We start from the raw sequence: 10223 nt of genomic DNA, 5'->3' as shown, positions 1-10223 counted from the left end.
CGTAACTGGTGCAGCTAGCAGCTGGCTCATGGGCGTGTCTCTATCTATGTCCCGAGGGGTCTGATTCCAGAACGTGAACAAACAAGGTTATCAGGAGCACTCTAGCTTGGGTCCAGTGGGAGACCAATTAATGTGGGGGCCACATTTGGAAGTACAGTATATCTGTGTTTATGTGTTTAGTGTGACATTATTGCTAAGATTTATCTAAGCCCTAAAATAAAACTGTATATGTGTTTTAAGTAATTTGTGCTTAAAATCATCCATGTCAGTCTGCAAATTTGGTATTGAAGTGCTAATAGGAGACATCGTTTGGGAATTCTTGCCTTGAGTTCCTTGTGAACTGTGTCCACACGTTATCAGATTCTCTAACATGCCCTTTCCTACTAGTCATACTGAAGTCAGGGATGCACAAAACATATGTTGTCAAAGTGCTAGACATGTGTAGGTTTATGTGTGTGTATTATGGTCATCAGATTAAAATCAGCTCTTGTGTTTTATATTTTAAATATTTTAACCATGAACATGGACTAAAATGTAATGATGAAGATGTTAAGAAGAATCATTTTTTTCTGTGACTATGAGCACAACTCATACAAGTAGAAAATAGAATAAATGCTTAGAAGTTGCCCCATGACGTAACTCTATCAATGATAAACATCATTGAAATCTCATTGATATGGAGTCCCTCTTTAGTTCAGGGATTAAATAACACTTCTTTATGCAGTTTTGTCCCAAGTAAGCTAGAGATGATCTAGCAACCCACTGGATCTGTTTTCCATCTTTGTTTATGCCTTGTTATAAAAGGTCGTGCCTTGTGATCTGGCACTGAGATGCTGCCTTGGTATGTGTAGTACTACATCCAAGTTTGTGTGTGTGCTCTGTCTCTCTCACACACAAACACACTTGCTGGAACCCATGCCAGCTCACTCACGCTCAGAACATTAGGAGCATGAGTGATGGAGGTGATTTCTTTTTCTCTAATGAATACAAAAGTAATCATTTACCAAGAAATAAAGACACCCTTTCTAGAAACTGAATTTAGTCGTGTAGATCTCTGTGCCTTATCCCTCAGTAGGTTGCAATGGTGGTACTTACTCATGGGTTTCTTTGCAAATTTCAAATTTCATTAGCAGCACACAGCACTCTCTGATCAGCTGTAATCTCCCTTTATCCACCCTCCTCCTGCCATCTCCCCAACCTACAGTAAACCTGGGTCTGTCCTTACCTTGACTTTAAGTTCAGCATACGGAGGAGCATCTGAAGTACTTCTCTTTGTACTTCTGCCTTATTCTAACAAAGACTCACACGGATCCTATCGACAATTAAGCGGCCAACATATGCAATCAATTCAGGTGCCCTGAAATGAACGGTTATATAAGCAGAACATGGTCTAGATGGACGGTAAAATATTAGTCATCCACAAGCAAGAATAAAATCCTTTTTTTTTTTTTTTTTTTTTTTTTTTGTGGAACTGGGGATTGAACTCAGGCCCTTGCGCTTGCCAGGGAAGCGCTTATTCCACTGAGCCATCTCCCTGGCCCTACAACTTTTTTACTATACTATGAGATACAAATTAAGTGACTGTAATAAATCCTGGAGAATATTTTGAAGAGGGCCGGAGCCACAAATATTATACTAGTTGCTTCATTGTACTTAGGAAGTTCAGAAACTTTACGCAGAGACTATATGTATATGGTACTTGGTGCTTTTAATAAAAGCTGCATATCTTATTCTAGAGTTATAAAACCCACTACTAGTATAATTAAGTGACCCATCATTTTTTTTTTTAAAAATTGTTGTTATTTCTTTTTTCTTTTTGTCTTTTTGAGACTGGGTCTCGCTGAGCAGTTCAAGCTGGACTTCAACTCACTCTGAAGTCCAGGCGGACCTTGGACTTACAGTACTTGACCTATCTTTTATTTATTTATTTGCTCATGTATTTATTTATTATGTATAGAGTATGGAGTCTACAGGGTCTCACTACCCAGATCAGACTCGTAGTGATCCTCCTGTTTTCAGCGTCCCAAGCGCTGGGACTACAGGCAAGCACCACCACGCCCAGTCTGACTCATCTTTTAGTTCATCTTACAACATTCACTTTTTCACTATTGAATCTGTACAGGGATTATGCAGTATTAAGTCTGTGATAGAAACAAAATTAAGCATTGGCCAATAAAGACCTTGACTCTTAGATATGAATATGTAGTTGATTACTGATTTTTATGGAAAATTAGGCTAGATGAATATATCAGTCTTTCCAACTGAGTATTGAGTGGATCAATAAGCAAAAGATACAAAATCCTACTTTTTTCTTATGTCTAGTGCATGTACACATTTCTATAATGAAATGATCTTCCAAATTACAGGGAAATCAAGAACTTCTGAAGGAATAGAGGGAGGCCTTCTCACTCACTGAACCATTGCTAGAGCTGTACATTCTTAGAAAGGTGTTTTATTGGCCTATGTTTGTGGTATACAAGGATTACGGGTTCTGGTGCATACACGCTGCAGTTGTTATTTTTCATTCCATTCACTACCCATCCCCTGATCTCCCCTCCTTCCTGGATCCCATCTTATTTCTAGAGTCCATTCCCCTGCTTCTTTGCTTCTCTTTTGTCCTTTGCTCTTTAAATTCTTTCTCATATAAAGAAAACCTTGAGATTAACCTTCTGTCTGTGGGTTTTGCACCTCGCATCATTGTCTTGAGATGTATCCATTTCCATACGATCCCCTTCGCTGTTGATCAAAAAGCACACAACAAAGTGCAAGCGACCACAGCCAGTATTCCCTGAGGAACTTGTCAGAGTCAGTTTAAGTGACAATTTTTTTCCCTCTGGATGCTTAAACTTAGAAGGTTTTAGAAAATAAAAGAAAAGAAAAAAAAAAAAAAAGAAGAATCGTTGGAAAATTGACCAAACTTTAGAGAATAACACATTAATATTTACTTAGTTTTGCCATTTTTATCACTCTTCTCCTATATATTCACTGAATAAAACACCGTGGTGAGGAAAGGAGCATGTTGCTGATTTGCTACTCCCATTATGGGACGAGGACCAACACCACTGGTCCGCTTGGTGTCCTCCTGACGGTGGCTCCGGGAGCTCAGGGCTCACTCAGCTGCATGCTGACATCCCTTCGTCAAGGACAGACCCTTGTCTCTGTCTCGGGGAGGTCTCCCCTGCAGAATCTCGCCTAGTTCACTGTTCTGCGCTCTCCACACTCCAGCTGAGCTCTAAACAAGGATCCTGTTCCTCTCACCCTGTGCGCCTGTGCCAGCAGCAGTCGTGCCCCACAGGGGCGGGGAACTGATTTGCTTTGTATACTGGTTTACAATCTATAACATGTTCTGCAAGAGACAAAAACAAAGAAATAATTAAGCAAACAAACAAACACACAAAAACCCCTTTCATTACTGCATCCCTGCAACCTGAAACACCATTCTTACTGATGCAATACAATATGCAAGTCTTATGTAGTCTGTAGTCATTTTGTTGAAAAGATACTTAACGGTGGCTTGCATTTTGAAAAATTTTTATTTATTTTTAAAGATAATAAAAAAAACAAAAACATTAGAAAACACACAGAATTTCATTGAGCAAGATGACAGGAATTCAACAATGATTGTTGTATTACATATTGTTGTCTTCAAATTAGTTGTTCAGATTACCAGATAGAAGTATGTAAAATTGGTAAAAAAATTAAAAAGAAAAAAAATTACTCATTAACTATTCCTTTCAATAGATTAGTAGAATTCAGTAGTATAATAATCTAAGCTATCCTGTGTCTATGCACATATATCTTTTTCTCCCTTCCTTCCTCCCTTCTTCCCTCCCTCCCTCCCTCCCTCCCTCACTCCCTTCCTTTCTTCCTTCGTCCTTTCCTTCCTTTCCCCCCCTCCCTCCTTCCTTCCTTCTTTCCTCCTTTCCCTCATCCCAGTTGCACCTTCCCTTTGACCAGTTTCTCTCCCTTTCACAGTATCTCTTGTACCTTTCTCACTTAATTCTTCTACTTACTCACAGAAACAAGAACTGAATCTTTGGCCACTGTGCATACCTGATGTTTGATGAGGATGCCAACAATTCCCTGAAATCTGATGAATTCTACTTACAGGTGAATCTTGACTGTGAGGTTTAACTCCATCAACAGAGACTAGAGCACATTATTATTTTATTGTAGTCCCAATATCTATACAGTCTAGGTATATGACACTTGGTTTTAAAACTTAGCGCATTTTATTTTCCATGAAATTTCTACAGAACAATTTTCTCTATTTTTAATTTCTTAGCTTCATGTGAGAGATAGCTTTATTTTTGAAAAAATGAAGCATCTACTTCTCATTCATTAAAATGATTAAATTATCAGAAGGCTTATAGAGTCAGAAGGTGCATCGGTGAATGCATTATAGATTCATTTGACTTCTACAAGGAAGAATTAAGCCAAACCAAACCAAATAAACAAAACCAAATTATACAAAGGAGCACATCTTGTTTTCCATCTGCAGTTGGGTTGGCAGATTTGTAGGACCAGCTGGCTTTTTTACCCAGTTTAGTCAAGTGCAGGCCTTCCTCAACAATTGGGTTTTTTTCATCTTAAATTTCATGGTTGCTCCTGAAAATTTTTTTTGTTGAGGTATTTTCATCATTATGTTCAAGCTCGAGGGAGTTCATTGAAGTGCACTTAGCATTTGACTTCCTTAGAGAAAGTCCCACGGGACAGACTTATTCTCTTCCACTCTCCTGAGCAGTTGGGGGCTCTAAGTATGAGGCGGCCTGAGAGGAGCACATATTCACACTGAAAGGTTATGTGTCATACTGTAGAAATCCTTTTGTAACTACAGAAAATTACAATGACATTAATAGGTCATGGCTAGAGTTCCAAGTCTGTCAGTGAAATAAATGTGTTGATTAGTGAATAATACATAATTGAATAATTGTGTTTTTCAGATAAGACACAAAATGAGTCAAGCATTTTCCCCAAGGAAAATTACAAGTAAAAGGTATCTGTAAAAGGTATCTGAAATTATAAGAGGTGCAAATATATTTCTAAGAAATATAAGTGGTAAAGTTTTAGCACTTTACCAATTGAAAGTAATGTAATAGCAAATTTAGATCTTAATAGCTAATGTAATTAAACTTCAGGTCTCATGACTGATTCTATATCAATAAAATAACCTTAGATTTAATATAAAATGGTCTAAAAATCTTTTAGTAGGAGAATCAGTGCAAGACAGGGAATGGCATTTTTTTTATCTAAAGAGAAACAAATAATAAGAACAAAGACAAAAGCAAAGTAACATAAAACAATAAAAACGGTACAGAATTTCACAACAAAATAGGAAAATGACAATGCTTGCTATATTACATAGTCATCGAATATGTTGCTCAGATTAGCAGTTATAAACACTTAAGACTGATCAAAAATTAAATATTAACTCTTCCTCTCAATAAGTCTTAACTTGTCCCCTTGTTCTTTGTATTTAGCTTAAATGAAATATTTATACAATGGAGTATTGCTCAGCTATAAAGAAGGATAAGCTTGAGGCTTTTATAGATGAAGGGTTGCAACCAGAGGCTATGCTCAGAGTGGGATAAGTCAGACACACATGTTTAAACCTCATATTATCTCCCTCATGTAAGAACCTGAATGAATAAATAAAACATGAAAATTATATATATATATATATATATATATATATATATATATATATAAAACACCTGACAAGCAAGCAATTAAATAGAGGGGAAAAGTATGGAGCCCACAGCAGGAAAATAATATGACAAATATAAGCCAATACATATCAGTTATGACCATCAATGTAAATGGCCCCAGTTCATCAATTAAAAGAAGCAGACTGGCAGAGTGTATCAAGCAACGAAATCCAACAAAATGTTGTATGCAAGAAAATAATGCAGAAAGAGATATACATAGGAGAATGTTTTAGGTAAGAAACAATGTACCACAAAATGAAAAGAGACAGATGAGAACAAAATCAGAAACATAATACAAGTTGCAGAAAGCTAGGAGGGGTTAAACTTGAAGTGAAAACTTCTCAATGTGATATGATTGGTGATAATTTCAAAACATAATTAAAGAGAATTAAAAAATAAAGTTTAAAAAAATGAAAAAGAAAACTGAACATAAGGAGTAAACAATTTAGAGGAGGGAAAGGATACACGATAGGAAAAAAGGAAGGGAAAATAACATAAGTATATATACAAAATAGCTAAGATGATTGTACTGCTAATTTCTATCAGATTTTTGAAAGTAGCAGTTAATGTTTAAGATTTTTATTCCAACAGTTCGATACTCATATCTATAATCTGAGCAACTACACTGAAGACAGCAATATGCAATATACCAAGCACTGTTAGAGGGGCAGTATTATCAGGAAAGACTTGGCAAGAAAGATTTTCAACATGCACAGTGGAGAGTTCATGATAAAGGCTTTTAAGCTGGGTGGCATTCTTGACTCCGACTTCACACTGCAAGGCTTTCACACTTTGGCCATGCTTGGAGAAGGATTCTAGTTAAGGGCACATGACAGTGTCCTACAGTTCTGAATCTTCATAGTCATCCGAGCTGAGTAATGACAGTGTATTTGAGAGAGCCAAGCTTTCATCTACAGGGAGAAGCACTACCAAACTCCCTGATAGTCAATGTTATGGATTAGTAGTCAAGTTAAGTTGGGTAGACGCTTTTATAGGATGGTTATTAATAGGGAGAAAGGAACAAAAGTGGGGGAAAAATAAAGAACTGTGAATTTATTTTAATTCCCATACATACATATAATTCCTGGCTAAGTTGGCAGAAAGTGGTTAGACATGGTGTTACTTTAATTGGAATTACCACCCCTCATGCCCAGATCTTGAAGAAGTACTCGAAAAAAGTACTACACACTGGTCTTATATGGATTTGAACCTAAGTTTCCTTGTGAATTGTGTTAATTTGTCTTTTTTCTTCCCAATACCAAGGACCATATTGTTATAGGGAAGACAAATACCTAGACATGGTGCATATGATGATGTCTTCTTCATTACTTTGAAAACACCAATCCCTGGAATCTCAGTAGGAGGAGATGGGTGTGCTGTTTTAAGTCTCAGTGACCTGAGTAAATGGGTGAACCGCCAATATTTTTATTGCTACTGTTTGTACTGTGAAAATTTCTCACTTTTCACCCCAGTTTCCATTTATGTATTGGGGTCTCTTCTAGAATCAACTAACATCACTACAGGGCCTGAGCTTTTTTTCTTGATTATGGTTTTGCCAGAGTTGAGAAGTGCATCAGTGGTTTATTTTCAGAAATGTCCCTCAGTTGGTAATTTCCTGATGTTTACTCATAATTGTGAAGAGGGGATAGATTTTGGGAAGGGAAATCCTGAGTGTGTGGCTGTTCCAATTGTGTCACAGCATGGTGGGATTGGTCCTTGTGACTTGTCACAGCTCTTGTTAATCTCAGTCTCCTGGCTGGACAAATGTTTGCTGGGTTCCCCAAGGTACAGTTACACTCTGATCACTTCTCCTGCTTATTTTGTAGGAAACCATTATGTAGAACTTGCTTGGAAGGAGTGGGAAGTTATTGTTCATGTTCTTGGAGACAGGATAGGTACATCAACTATTGGAGTTGAATTACTGAGAATTACTGTGCATGGGGCATTTGTTCGTTACCTCCTGTCTTTCTTTCTTTCTTTCTTTCTTTCTTTCTTTCTTTCTTTCTTTCTTTCTTTCTTTCTTTCTTTCTTCCTTCCTTCCTTCCTTCCTTCCTTCCTTCCTTCCTTCTTCTTTCTTTTTTTTCAGAGCCCAGGCCCTTGTGCTTGCCAGTCAAGCATTTATTCTACTGAACTATCTTCCCAGTCACCCATTACCTCTTGTTTCTAAAACACACCCTCAATTATTTTTTCAGTACCATAAGGAAGTTACTTACACATAGGAGAAAAATTACATTATAAAATTTTGTTATTTACCTTTGTTGTTCAGATTCTTCTGGTTTAATCCATTAAAATATTTTCATGTTTTATCATGTGTCTGTAGTGTTTGGATCTATCTCCTCTATTACTTTATCTCTATCTCCCTCTCCTCTTTCCCTCCCTCCTTCCTTCCATGCTTCTTTCCATAATCCTTACTCTCTGACACTATAATCTTTGTAATCCCATAAACTCACTCTGTCATAATCAAGTCTCAAAGGCATCCTGATTCCTTTTTCTGAACAAGTAACTATACTCTTTCTAATAGGATTAGGGTTTTCCCCTTAAATAAAAACCTCCTCCTCCACAAGGGAGAATCCTTTCTCAAAATATCTGCCTTTCATATATTTTTCAATCCTCTCCTACCTATGTAATGAATCCGAGTTCTAAAACTACATCCTTATTTAAAACAAATACATAGCTAAAATATGTTGTCACTCACAGCTCATTTTGTCTTCATTCTTATGGAATCTGGCCTCTCTAATTTTACATCGATAATATGATTCTTAGAACAGAAAAATTGTTTCACCCACCTCAACACAGTAGAAATGTCAGTTGAAGGTGCAATGAGAAAAATACAATACAGGACATATTTTATAAGATTATTTTCTAATGAATCCCTCAAAGAAGCATATACAAAGAGTGCAGGAAATCTGTCCATACACAAAAGACCAGAGGCCCCAGCTGAAGGCCTGGGTCCTATGTCTTGCATGGGTCCAGCTGAAGACTTAGAGCCTGTATCAGTGCCTCCCAAGAGTCCAGCTGGAGGCCCAGAGCCCGCGACAATGACTCATACAGGCCTGCTTCATGGATCTGCACTTAGAAGGCCCAAAGGCCAATGGTAAAAGCTAGAAAACCTGTGCCAGTGGATGAAAGACCTGGGCTGGCAAGCTGAGTGATCTGCACTGGAGCTTGGAAGCAATGCTCAAGCTAAGGACCAGAGCTTCCCATAAAAGCCCACAGCCATTCTCAGCATCAGTCAGGTTCTGAGCTCCTCCAGTGCTGGCACAAGCCTCAGGTGGGCCTCCCACGCCCAGCACCACCCTGGTTTAGTTCAGGTGAGTGGAACAAGTTGATTACCAGTTGACAATCCACCCCAAGCCTATGTTGTTCAAGTCCATATTTTTCAGCTTCTTCTGAACATTTAAATTATTTATTTTTAATTTTGCATTTAGTAAAGTGTATTCTTTGTCCTGTAGACCTCTATGAGTATTTGAAAACACCAGTTTTATGCATCAACCTTCTTCACCAACTAGAACAAGTCCACCACAAAGAAGTCCTCTCTGTTCCTACCATTTATCCATTCCTTTCTACAACTTTTCTTCTAGGCTCCAGGAAACAACCAGAAAAGATCTATATTCTTTTTTTTTTTTTGGAACCAGAGATTGAACTCAGGCCCTTGTGCTTGCCAGGGTAGTGCTTATTCTATTGAGCCATCTCCCTGACCCTTATATTCTTATTTATAATTTGCGTCTCTAGAAATTTTCTTTTGCATAATTTCATAAATCTAAAATGTGACATTCATTTCAGTCTGACTTTGTTCCTACCAAATAAGCACTGAAGATGTTTTCCTTTCTTTGAATTTCCCACTATAAGGAAGGGAAACTTACAGGTAGGAGTTAAGGTATCTTCTTTGGCCAAGTTCTTTAATATTTTCCCAGACTAATTTCTAGGATTCTAAGTCACAATACGCAAATACATTTATTAAATGTGGATTCATGTTATTGAACTTGCCATTCTGGTTTGACAGTTCAGAGATACAGAATTGCCCACTTGTATGCATTTAAAGTTGTAAAATAGAATTAGGTACAAAATCACTTGTTAAGAACATTCAGAGAACATATTTTCTTTTTATTTTTATTTATTTATTTTTTTACATATTTGGTACTGGGTCTCACTACACAGCTTGGACTCACAGGGATCCTCCTCTTCTCAGCCTCCCCAGTGCTGGGATTACAGGTGTGCATCACCATGCCTGGTCTGGGCGGCTGGCTCAGCACACCTGGAGGTATGGCCAAGGACTAGCTGGCACCAGTGCAGCATGTGGTGTGGGGAATCAAACCCTGGTCCTTGCACTGGCCCTAAAGTCTCAGGACACTTCAGGGTAGGAGTTTACTTTTTTTGTTGTTTTCAGTCATGTGCATGGAACCCGGGACCTTGTGCCTGCCAGGCAGGTGCTCATGCTGTTGAGCTATCTCCCCAGCCCTCATACTTTTAGAACAATTAAATATTCCATGTAATGATGCAAAGAATGTAAGTTAA

Source organism: Octodon degus, unplaced genomic scaffold (genome assembly GCF_000260255.1).
Source record: "Octodon degus isolate 3935 unplaced genomic scaffold, OctDeg1.0 scaffold00239, whole genome shotgun sequence".
NCBI classification, from domain to species: Eukaryota; Metazoa; Chordata; class Mammalia; order Rodentia; family Octodontidae; genus Octodon; species Octodon degus.
This window is presented reverse-complemented; position numbering follows the sequence as displayed.